The 13,372-nt window shown below is 38.6% G+C and overlaps 1 long non-coding RNA gene and 1 pseudogene across 1 annotated transcript in view; one reads left to right on the forward strand and one right to left on the reverse strand.

Annotated features, from left to right (window-relative positions):
• The window catches only part of LOC138153092 (uncharacterized), a 378,103-nt gene that overhangs the window by 158,071 nt on the left and 206,660 nt on the right, over positions 1 to 13,372 (reverse strand). The gene's annotated exons all lie outside the window — the stretch shown is intronic.
• LOC138153139 (protein VAC14 homolog pseudogene) lies at positions 10,515 to 12,691 on the forward strand (annotated as a pseudogene).

Genomic DNA, 13,372 nt, shown 5'->3' on the forward strand with positions numbered 1-13,372 from the left:
GATAGATAGATAGATAGATAGATAGATAGATAGATAGATAGATAGATGATAGATAGATAGATAGATATAGATGATAGATAGATAGACAGAAATATGTACACATATGAGCATGTGTATGTGCATATAATATGTGTATGTATCTCTTCTCTCTATATAGATCTACATCTGTATAGTAGATCTATATCTAAATATAGATAGATTTATGCCTACACAGATCTATGTATGTTTATCTAGACCTATAGCAAGAAAGAGAGAGAAGGGAGGAGAGAGAGCATGAATGCACTTTTGGGGAGATCTAATGGGGGAGAAGACAACATGAAAATAAATACACACACCATATGCACACACATATACACATGTGTGTATTTGTAATGTAGGAGCAGGGGGATAATTGTAATGATTGAACATTCAGTGTGATTGATTATCTATCTATCTATCTATATCTATATCTATCTCTCTCTCTACATATATATATATATATATAATATATATATATATGTATTTGTTTGCATGCTGTCTCCCTGATTAGATTGAAAGCTCTGTGAGGGCAGGAACTGCCTTTTGCCTCTTTTCTGTATCCCTAGCACTTAACACAGTTCTTGGCACATAGCAAGCACTTGACAAATGCTTATTCATCCATTCATGTCCAGTGAGTAGGGAGAGGAGGTCTCTTAGGAAAAATATCACAGCAAATACCTAAGCATTACCATCATTTCTCTGTTCCTACCTTGCAACATTTACTTCTATATAATGGTACAGCCCACATTCATTTAAAGTTTTCAAAAACATAACTGGCAACCAAATGTAAAAGTTAATCCATTCTTGCCATATAATTCAGTGTTTTGTCCCAATTAGGCATTTTCAAAAGAAAAAGACAAGTCAGGGAATGAGAGCAAAGAGAAATCTTTCTAAAAAAGAGGGGATTGTAGGGGCAGCTAGGTGGTGCAATGAATAGAGCACCAGCCTTGGAGTCAGGAGGACCTGACTTCAAATCCGGCCTCAGACACTTAACACTTACTAGCCATGTGACCTTGGGCAAATCACTTAACCCCAATTGCCGTGCCCTCCCCCCTCCAAAAATCAAGAGAGAGAGGGAGAGAGAGAGAGACTGGGTTGGGATAGGGATCAACATTTCAAATAAAAAAACTATTAACTAGTCATAGCTGGTATGGGGAATGGAAATGTTATACTAGAGAAATAGTAGGAGTTTCTAAGTGAGCAGATAGGCATATTTTTAGAAGGAACTGGTGCTCCATGCTAATGTTGATATTACTAGTTTGCCATTAATCCCAAAACATAGGGATGAGTTCTAATTAGAGACTATTATTGGGGTCATGGACATTGTTACTCCACACACACACACACACACACACACACACACACACACAAAGGCAGATGCAGTGCTCACTTGAAACCTTCTGTTTATGGGAATATTTACTTCCAGACACCTTTCCCGCTCACCACATTCCTTGTGAAATTTATCATCACTAAGCATCGATCAAAATCACCAAGCAAAACAAAAGTGGAAGAAGAAAATATTATTTGAACAATATGGATTTACTGAAGATTTGTTCTTATTTTGGTCTAGGTCTATGATTTCTTCACTTTGTAGAACATCCTGGTGGAAAAATGCCCTCTGTTCTTAAGTCTCTTGCCCATGATCACACAGTTAGTAAACGTTAAAGAACTTCCTAACTTTAAGGGTAGTGCTCTATCCCTTTCAATATAAAGTCCCTCTCAAAAACAATTGTATTCAATCATGTTTCCCTTGAGGAACCACCAGTCACCTGGACACTAGAGGTCACCCATATAACTCATCCTTAGTATCTCAGAGGTCTGAGTGGGAAGGGGGAAAGAAGTAATACAACATATTCTACATATACCCCAACTACATAACACCAGGTATAATAAAAAAAAAACAAGAGTTTCCAGGAATTTATATTTATCATTTGAAAGGAAGTATGGTATAATGGAAACAACACTATATGAAAATTAGGTGATCTGGGTATGAATGCCACCTCTGTCACTGACTGTGTGTATTCAAACAAGTCCCTGTTTGTAGTGTTCTTTCAGTACATGAGCATGAAAGGTCAAGGTTACGTAAAATTCCAGCAAGGTTATCCTTATGATGAGGAAATGACTTTAGGAAAGAGAAAAGCATCTCTGTTCGGTGAACAGGGGTCCAGGTATTGATATTCAGAAGTAGGAAAAATGACAAATACTGGAATTTAGTAGCATCTGACTTTCTTCCAATATTAGCAACAGCAATGACCATTTTAAACTACAGGTTGTAAGATTAGCCTTTTCCCCTTTCCCCTTTGCATCTTACCTCCTCCCACATCCTACACAGTTTAATGATAACCTTCTAATGTAGAGCTGCTGAGGAGGATGGTTCTCCACTAAGAATACATTCTTGGGAAATGGTACTATCCATTTACCTGAAAGTATATTCTATAAGACTCAGTGAATCAAAGAATTTCAGAGTTGGAAAGGACTTTAGAGGTTCATAGGCTTATAGATCTTGAGCTGGAAAGGACATCAGAGGTCATCTAATCCAACTTCCTTATTCTTCGTGTGAAGAAAATGAGATGAAGGATGTAAAATGACTTTTCTAAGGCCACAGAGGTAATAAGTTTTAAGAGGGGGATTGAACTAACTCCAAAGTAAGTATTCTATACTTTGTATGTATACCACCTCAAAACATCAGGTCTCAAGTCAGATGCCACTAAATTCCAATATTTGTCATTTGTTCTGGTTCTAAATATCAATATAAGGTCTCATGTGACCTTCTAGGTCTTTGTGTATAGCCTTTTGACTGAGTCCAAGTTTTACAGAACAAATCCTTTTATTAGGGGGATTTGTTCTGTGAAGTTTGGGTTCAGTTAAAGGACCATACTTGAGGATTTAGAGGGCCACATGTGGCCTTGAGGCCACAGGTTTCCCCTCCCTTACTAGTCCAATCCATTTTGTCGTTGTTCAGTCATTTTTCAGTCATGTCTGACTCCATGACCATTTTGGAGTTTTCTTGGAAAAGATACTGGTCTGTCATTTCCTTCCACAACACATAGATAAGGAAATGGAAACAAACAGGGTTAAATGACTTGCCCAGTAGGTGTCTGAGGTTGGATTTGAACTTAGGAAAGGTGAGTCTTCCTGAATCCAGGCCCAGCACTCTCTATCCACTGTACCACCTACCTGCCTTCATCCAACCCATACATTAAAAAAAAAAATTCTTCCATATATGACTGACAAGTGTTTATCTAGCCTTTGCTTAAAGACTTCCACTGAGAAAGAATACCTCACCTCCCAATATTTGGATAGCACTAATTGTTAGGCAGCTTTTCCTTACATTAAGCCTAATTTTGTCTCTTTAAGCAACAGCTGAGTTTCTCCAACAGGCAAGTTCCTAAAATATAAAGCTTGCACCTAGTCTTGAGGAATCACCAGTCACCTGGACACTAGAGCTCACCCATATAACTCATCCTTAGTGTCTCAGAGGTCTGGGTGGGAAGGGGGGGAGAAGTAATACAATATATTCCACATGTACCCCAACTACTTAACACCAAGTATTATTTTTAAAAAAGTTTCCAGAAATTTATATTTATCATTTGAAAGGCAGTATGGTGTAATGGAAACAACACAATGAAAATTAGGTGATCTGGGTATAAATGCCAGCTCTACCCACTTACTGTGTGAATTCAAACAAGTCACTTCTTTTCTCTAGGTCTCAGTTTCTTCTTCTTTAAATTGAAGATATGAAACAAGATCATCTCTATGATCCTTTTGAATTGAAGGATAAATATTTTCATTGCCTACCACCACTCCCTGAGGTCAGTCAATGTCACAGAACTAATTATGGATTGTGTTTCCTTAGTGATTGAGGGCTGAGAAGGGAAACCAAAGAACAGTATATCTAGACATTCTTTCAACCTCTTTAATTTGTTGAGCAAGTTTTGTTTGCCCCTAATTAGTTACAGACTTGAGAAAGAAACTTATTGGCTATGCACCCTAGAAAGCAATGTACTCTTGTAGAGCCTTGTTGATCCAGGTATGCTATTCAGATAGACTGTCTTTGGAAGATAGTCTTGTTTTTGCAAAGCAATTCACAAGTCATTTGTCCAGTATAAGACTTGATTCAAAGACCTACTTTGAGTTGGTAATAGGTGGGCATAGACAAGGAGACTCATTTGACTGTGGCAGTAAAAGGGAGAAAGAATAATGACATAAAAATTAAGGCAGGAATAATAAATTAGGAAACCTAAGAGAAAATGATGCTGATTAAAAACACAAGAAAAAGATATAAAATAAAAAGATGAAAAGCAAAAAAGGCAAAAGGAAACTACCATGTTATGGAATTATTTTTCAAAGTAGGAAAAAGAAGAAAGTAAAATCTAAGTAAGAATCAATTTATTAGATAAGCAACTTTTCATAGTTACTATGGCAAACCACTACCTAGTTTAGGGTCATTTATTATTTGACTAGAGTATTGTATAATGCCTTTTCAGAACACTAATGAAAATCTGTCAAATTAGCCCTAACTGATCCATTGCCGGACAGCTACCACAAATTCAAAGCAATACCATTAACCTTAAGATTTATTAAGCCCCTTCTGATGGTTTTTCAATCCATGAAACACTACTCATTTCTGAACCAACTTGACACTCTTCATCTCCAAGCCAATTTAAATTAATTTTTCAGGTAATATTTCCCAAGACTGATGTAATGCTTTATTAAAATACATGGACTGTATATTACTTCTGTGGTACACCCTTCACTCATACATTTTGTAATTCCATCAGAAGAAGCCATCAAGGTTGGCATGATTTATTTCCTATAAGCATGATGCAACTTATTGTTCATGAATCCATTACCTTCTAGGTATTTCTATAGTTACTTTTTCCAATAGCTTATTGGAATGAGAAGTTATTAAAAATTAGCAACTCCCTGTTCACACAACTTTATTCTTTTGAGATATTCCCAACAATGTAAAAGCTTTCCTTGACAAGAAAGACCTAATGAAGACATACTAGCTCTAAGTTCTCCTCAATTTTGGAGTCCTAAGAGTAGTTTCCATTCTTTTGCTTGACAGGCATTTATTAAACACCCATAAGTAAGAGCATGTGTAAGGTATTGGAGATCAAAAATACAAAATGTAACAAAGAATTAAGACTGGACCTGCCAATTTTAAGTGTCCCTTTAAGAATTGAGGAAAAACTAAGCAAAGTTTTGTTACCATGCCCTAATTTTCTCTATTCAGTGCTTGCTTCTAGCAGCTATTTCAATATGACTTTTCTTATTACTTATATGTATGCATATAGGCATATTCACATATGTGTATGCATATACATACTATATATTTTATATACATAATACACATTTATGTATATATAAAATCTGTTGATTTTGACACATAAAAATCTTCTGTAATTATGACACATAAAGCTTCTGTAATTGACCATAATGGCTTTGAGCTCTATATCTAGCCATCCATTCCATGACAAGGAGAACAAAATGGAAGATTCCAAAATAAGCTGGAAACACACAGATTTTTATAAGGTTAGAATTCTAAATATTTATCCAAAGTGTTGGGGTTTTTTCCTAATTAGGGGACCATAAGCTATATTGTGATACCTTTTTATAGTGATGATTCTTATTAATAACATTTATTTATACCTACTTAAATAATACAGAAAGTCATTTGATCCAAGACCAATTCATCCCTGGGCTAAAGAATAAACCATTTTAACTAAAGCTAAATGTCTTAAATTTCAAATACCTCAAGCAATTCTTACATATCCATGCAAAAGTCAGGTAGAGGTAAGGATCATGTGGAAAGTCATACAACTGAGCAGCCTAAGTGCAAATCAACATGTATTTATTAAACACTCACTGTGGGCTGTGCAATATGCAAATGGAACATAACTCAAAGAAAGGCACCCTGACCTCAAGGAACTCCATTTCTAATGGGGACACAACACCTTAAAAATTAGGCATATGCAAGATACATATATAGTTTCTGGGAGGTAATATTAGAGGGGAAGGCAATAGCAGCTAAGAGGACCTCCTGCAAGAGATTTAAACTGATATGCACATTCAGAGAAAGCATGATTGAGTCTGAATACAGATTGAAGCATACTATTTTCACTTTTTGTGTGCTTTTTTTGTTTTTTCTTTCCCATGTTTTTTTCCTTTTGCTCTGATTCTTCTTTTGCAACATGACTAATGTGGAAATAAGTTTAATATGATCATATATGTATAGTCTATATCAGATTGCATGCCGTTTTGGGAAGAGGAGGAGATGAGGGAAGGGGAAAATTTTAGAATTCAAAATCTTATAAAAGTGAGTGTTGAAAAAAATTAATTAGTTAATTTTAAAAAAGAGATTTAAGTTGAGTCTTGAAGGGAAATTAAGAGTCAGAGGTGAAGAGGGGCACAATCTATATAATCAGTGCAAAACCACAAAGATAAGAGCAGGGGCATCCGTGAGGAACAGCAAGTAGGTTTGAGTTGCTAGATCATAGTATGAATGGAGAGGAGTAAAGCACATGAAAATGGGAAAGGTAGAAGAGACCAGATTGTGAAAAGATTTAAGTATCAAACAGAAGCCTTGACATCTGATGCTAGCAGTAGTGGGGAGAAATTGGAATTTGTTGGAAATAGGAAGAGTGATGTGAACAATCATGAACTTTAGGGAAGTCACATCAGTCAAGTGGAAGATGGATTGGAGTAGAGATCTGAGGCACAGAGATCAATTAGAAGTCTATTTCAATATACCTAGTGAGAAGCAATAATGTCTAGCAGAGGTTTGTGACTATAGGAGTAGGAGTACAAAGAAAAAAAAAGAAAAAGAAAAAGAAAACCCAACAGGTTACATAGAAGAGAGATGTAGAGGCAGAAACAATAAAATTTTCCAATTGATTAGATATGTAGGGTGAGTGATACTGAGAGTGTGAGAATTGATGAAAAGTTGGTAGTAACCTCAATAATAATAGGGAAACTGGGAATGAGGTATGAGGGTAAAAAGATGATAACAAAAACTTTGTTTTATATATGTATATTTCTAGATGTCATGATGACAGACTACTGTTAAAATGAGAAAGGCATGGTCTACAAAGACTCTATTCTACTCCATTTCTATTTGTGAGAAGAAAGTTTAAAAAAATAGAATGACTACACAAATTTTGTTGTATCTGTGGGCCCTATCAATTCCAACCTGGTAGGGTGCAGAAACTACAAAGTTTCTATATGATTATATTGCCAAGGCAATATTTATAGCACCAATGGCAATTATGAATATGCTGGCATAGTTCTGAATCAAAAAATATAGCAGACTCAATATAGAAGACAGAAGCAAAACATTTATTCAAACACCAGAAAGCCAAATCCATCATAGCAACAAAGAAGTTAATATGTATTATCACTGCAGGGAGGAACACCATCCCAAAACCTTCCCCCTGCTCAGGTCTTCCCACAAACAAACACTCATAATCCTAGCTATCTGCTTGCCTGCATCCTCTCTCTCCCTCTACTCTAACTGCTCAAACCGACTTCCTCTGGCCTCTGCTCCACCTTTCCTACTCAATCCATCCAGCAAGCTCCTCCCACCACAGACTCATGTGACTCAGGCTTCCATATGACTCAAGCAGGTCACATGGGTCTATTAATGAATGGGAAAGATCTTCCCATTAAACGAAAATATATTAACAATACAATGATAAGGGCAAACTGACAATATTTTAGTCCTAGGAGAAACTATGAGCTAGGGTTAAATTTACCTGCCCTCTAAAAGTGTTTCAACCCAAAGGGCAAAATGTAGTCCAAATCCCAGAGTCCATCAATATTTTCTCCTCATTGGTAGAGATCAATGCCTTGTGCTTGCATGAGGGGCAGGGCAGAGTTAGTGAGACCAGGGAGGAGCCAAGTCCCAGGTTCTTTGAGTCTCTTCAGTGTCTTCAGGTTCTGTAGTCACTTTGGGCACTTCTGGCTTTCAGCTTTGAAAGAGAAGTTGAACAAAACCAACCCCATTTCAGGTTGCTTAAGGGAAAATAAAACTCTGGGAAAAAGCCAATGTGAGCAGAGCTAGCAGTCTCCATCACATCCCCATTTCCAGCCTACTACATTAGAGACTTGAGTAAATTCACCCTTGGGTGAGATCTAGAACAATGTCTCTTGCAAGAGCTTTATATTATCTAGGATATTTTCTCTGTATACTTTCTCAAGTTCTGCTCTGCTATTGTCACCAAGGAAGAGCTTTGTGTTGGATGCTATATCTTCTATGCATACTTTCTCTGATTTCTGCTTTTCTATTGACTTGAATAAATAAGTTTCTTTTCTTTAAAAAAAAATATAGTGTGTAGAAAATAGGACAATGGATAATGAGACCAAAAAGGTAGCTATAGACCAGGTTGTGAAGTATTTCAAAAGTCAAATCAAGGAGTTTATGTTTTATCTTAGAAGCAAGAGAGATCCAGTAGAGTTTTCTGAGCAGAGGAGTGACAGGGTCATATCTACATATAGGGAAAATCCCTTTGTTTGTGATATGGAGGATGGATGGGAGTGAGGAGAGATGAGGCATAGAGATTAATTAAAAGGTTACATTAGGTTTTGGGGCGACTAGGTGACACAGTGAATAGAGCCCCGGCCCTGGAGTCAGGAGGACCTGAGTTCAAATCTGGCCTCAGACACTTAACACTTACTAGCCATGTGACCTTGGGCAAGTCACTTAACCTCAACTGCTCCTCCAAAAAAAAAGCATAAAAAAATAAGGTTACTGCAGTAACCCAGATAAGAGGTGATGAGGACCTGAATTAATATTGTGGCTATGTGAACAAGGAGTTAAGTAGAAAGTATATAAGTCCCTTTTGGCAAATGCTTATTATGTGAATTGGGCAATAGTGGTGAGGATAATGCTGAGGTTGCAAAGCTGGGATGATGAGAAGATACTGGTGTCCTTGACAGAAATAGGAAAAATTGGAAGACTGACAGGCAAAGGGGATCTAGAATGAATTGTGGTTGGGGAATTTCAAATTTTGGAGGACCATAGGACATCTAATAAGAAATACTCACTAGGCAGCTGGTGATGCAGAAAGAGTTTAGGAGTCTAAGGCTGAAAATAGAGTTCTGAGAGTCATCTGCATAGAAATAATAATGAAGCCAATAGGAGTCTATAAGGTCATTAAGTGGAAAAGAAATACCAGAGAAGAAAAAACAAGAATATCCGGGATGGAGATTTGAGATAAATCCATAGCTTCATTGCATGATATGAATAATGATCCAGTAAAGGAGATTAAATAGTGGTCAGATAGGTAAGAAGAGGATCAGGAAAAAATCATGTCACACAAACCCAGATAAGAGAATGTATCTGAGAGCCTAGTCATCAAGTCAGATGCTGCTGAGGTCAAGAAGGACAAGAACTCAGAAAAGATCATCAGATTTGGTATTTAGGATATCAGTGCTAACTTTGGAGAAAGAGTTACAGTTGAGTAATGAGTTTCAAAGCAGACTGCAAACAGTCCAGAAGTGAACGAAAGGATGAGCAGTCGCAATGAATAAAAAGCTTTCCTAGGAATTTGGTTAAGAAAAAGAGCAGATACAGATTACTAACTAAAGGGGATGGTCTGATATAGTTGTTATTCTAAGACTGAAGGAACCAAGAAACCCATAGAGAAAGTGTCAAGAATAAAGAGAAAAAGGTGTTGATTAGGAGCAAATTCTGCTGGAACAGATCATATAAAGTTGTCAAGGAGAAGGACCACTTTATTACTAAAGCCTGATGGAAAGGAAAAAAGAGTTGGAAATTGTGTCAGGAAGTTTTGAAAATGGTAAGAATGAGAAAAGAGAGACTTCACTTTGAATGATTTCAATTGACTTTGTTGCTGTTGTCATCTGACTTTCTGTGACCCCATATGGGGTTTTCTTGACCAAGAGACAGGAGTAGTTTGTTATTTCTTTCTCCAGTGGATTAAAGCAAGCAGAGTTTAAGTACCCAGGGTCACACAGGATCAGATTTCAACTCAGTTCTTCCTGACTCTGGATCCAGTGCTCTAATCATTGAGCCACCTCATTGCCTCACCATTGTCTGACTAATGTAAAAGTGGAAATTCTCAGCTGTTGGCAGGGAGAGGTGTGGAAAATTTTAGGTGAACATAAAATGTTTGGGGCCCTAGTAAAGGCAGTTCCCATAAGGCAGCAGCAGCACTGGGAAAGTGGGCAAAGAGTCACAGATGCTGCACGGGCTCCAGGTCCAATTCTCCTCATTCACAGTCCTTCCTTCTTGTCCGAGTCACCACTGCAGCTATGAATTAGTAGAAATTCATGCCTTTCATGCCAGACAACCTGTGTGCCCTCAATGACAAGCTATACCAGAAGACGAAGGTGGCAGTGCTAGAAATGGAGAAATTGGTTTGAGAGTTTGTGACCAAGAATAACAGGTGATCTCATTTCTGTCCCATGAGTTTGCTCTTTTTCAATACCCTCACAGGAGAAAAAGGGGCCTTCTTGGGTTGTTACATTGCATGTGGCAAGGACTTTGGATTGTACCTAAAGGAACTGATGCTTCAATGATGCCAAGTGTTGGACGCACTACTATGCCTGTGAAGCCCTGTACAGTATGTTCAAGGCTGCCTAGGTTTCTGTCCTGCCCCCACTTTGATGTACTTTTTTGATGAACTAAGCAAGTTGGCCACTAATCCATATCTTAAAGTCAAAAGTGGCTCTGAGCTCCTATACCACTTTTTTTTTTTTTAAGCAATCGGGGTTAAGTAACTTGCTCAAGGTTACATGGGCAGTTATTTCTGGGTGTGGTGCTAAGTATCTGAGCCCAGATTTGATCCCCAGGTCATCCCGACACTGGGGCCGGTGCTCTTACTTACTGAGCCACCTGGCCATCCCTCCTATACCACTTTTTAAAGCACATTTCACCAAAGGCAAAAATTCTACTGGCTCTCTCTTGAATCAATGAGCTTAATTCCTTAGTTATGTTAGAGGTTCCAACAATCAGTGTACTTGGCAGTTGATCTGGTTCTCCAATCTGTGCCCAACATTAGCTTGCTAGCTTACCTGCTTGAGATATTAAATGAGATCTTCCCCATCCTGGGAGACAACAACAAAGAAATAGGAAAAATGTGTGAGATGTCTTAAAAGAGATTAAGAAGAATCCCTCTAGCATCAAGTTGACTGAAATGGTCAATACTTGGTCATTCACTTCCAAGACACAGACAATCTGATTCAGTTCACAGCTATGTGCTAGATGAAAAGATTCATCCAACTGGCTAGATGGATGATGTTACCTTGCTCTTCAGGGACCCTAACAGCCATATTGCCCTGTCTGGCCTATGATAACCAAAAGAAAACATAAAGGAGAAGGCCAATGTGTGCAACCAGAGCTGATGAAACTAGTCACTCCTGATGATGATGCCAGATGAACCAAGGCCTGAAGCTCTGGGACATCCAGAAACCAGGCCAGACTACTCCTTAGCCAAGTAGGAGTGAATACCAGTAGCAGCCTGTATGCTTCTTGTGACTCCAGCTTCAATGTCTTCACTCTTGCTAGTGCTAAAGGGCTACCAATGATATTGAACATTACTGAGATCATGCAGGTGCTGACCCACCACCTCCATGACCAAGTCTTTGGGATAATGACCAGCATAGCTATCCTAAAATGACTCTACCACTTATATATCATGAGTCCTTGGAAGATGTTCCAACATACAGACAACCTTTTCCCCATCCTCTTTTAAACCTTTGGAATCAGATAAGATTATCCTGAAAGACCTGAAGATTTTATTAATTGCATCATCCCCTGTGGGCCCAAGAGAAGGTCCTGGCCCCTTTCATAGCCCCAACTTGTGGTTTAGCCTCTGAGATCTGCAAACGTCCATCTCTGATACAGTCAGCTTTTTGGATCCCCAGGTAGCAAAGGCTTAGATTACTCACCTTTCTCACCCACCAGGAATTATTTCAAGTTCATGATCATCTTGCTAAAAATCTTCAGCAGTGAGTGCAAACTCCTAGAGATCAAAGCAATTTTCATCATCAGGCAGCTGTGTTTACTGTTGCATGCTGAGAATATCTTCACCCAAAAGACCTCAGATTTGCCTCGACAATAGTTCACACCCTCAACACATATCTTACTGACCTCCACAGAACTCTTCCAGCTATTAAATCAGCTCAAAGACCTGAAGACTCTAGAAAACCAGATCCTGTTTTTCTGCCTTTATCAGACCTGGTGCCACAAGCCAGTCACCATGGTCCCCCTCTGTCTCCTTACTCAAAACTACCAGAATGCCTTTGATCTCATTCAGAAATCTGGTGATCTAGAGGTAGATTTTCTCTTTCCCTGAAGTAGATATGTTTGTGCAACTGACTGAATGTTCATATATCTCTTCCTGCAGCTGCTGGATGTGAAGAACAACTCCCACTGGATCAAAGCCCTGTATAGTCTGTTGAAGTTTGTCCCTTAAAGCAATGCCTTCCAGTTCTTGATCCATCAACTGCACTGTATCCCAAATGAGAAATTATACAGACTGAGATTAGTGTGAAGACAGCCCCAAGTTCACAGAAAGTGGATTGTTCCTGCATTGACCTTGTGGAGACACTACTGTAACTTAAGAGGGTCCAGATAAATCACCTGGAAATGAAATACCATAGAAATGGGTGGGGGAACCACCTGATCTGCAAGATTGTCCTCTGATCCCCTAGCATGCACAGTTCAAGGGTGGAGGCCTCTCTAGGACTAGGTATGGGGAGAAAGCCAAAGGGATGGTCCTGTGGACCATTAGTGGCCTTCTCCAGGATCCTGGCAGAGAGCTGGTGATTGGTCAGAGTGCCACCCTCTACTCTAGCTAGGCAAATAGCCAAATAGGAAGCCCACAAGGGCAGATGAATAAAGGGTGCTCCACAACATAGATTGCCCCTCCTTCCTGCCTCTTCCTTCCATGCCCAGGGGTGGCCAGCACTGGCTGCTGCTCCTCGACCCTTACCATCTTGCTACAGCAGCATCAGAATTGACCCTCTAACACCCCTAAAAACTTTCCTGAAAGTTGTCTTGAATTGTGCCCCTCAACCTCAGAAATAACACCCAACCAATAATCAGCTTCTTTATAACAAGCCTCTTTCATTTATATTGAGAGCAGAACTTGATTAGTCCTGACCCCAGTTGTGCACAGACACATGTATGTATATATACTGGCTCTTAATCTAGTCTATATCTGGATCAGAGAGGTTTGTATAAAATAATGAAGATCTTCCACACAAAAATAAAGAATGATAATAAATTCTAGAAGGAAGGAAGGAAAGGAGAAAGAAAGAGAAAGAAAGAAGGAAGAAAAGAAAGAAAGAAAGAAAGAAAGAAAGAAAGAAAGAAAGAAAGAAA

This window comes from Petaurus breviceps, unplaced genomic scaffold (genome assembly GCF_028583685.1).
Source record: "Petaurus breviceps papuanus isolate PSGF00001 unplaced genomic scaffold, PetGlider_PUasm1.0 90977, whole genome shotgun sequence".
Taxonomy (NCBI): domain Eukaryota; kingdom Metazoa; phylum Chordata; class Mammalia; order Diprotodontia; family Petauridae; genus Petaurus; species Petaurus breviceps.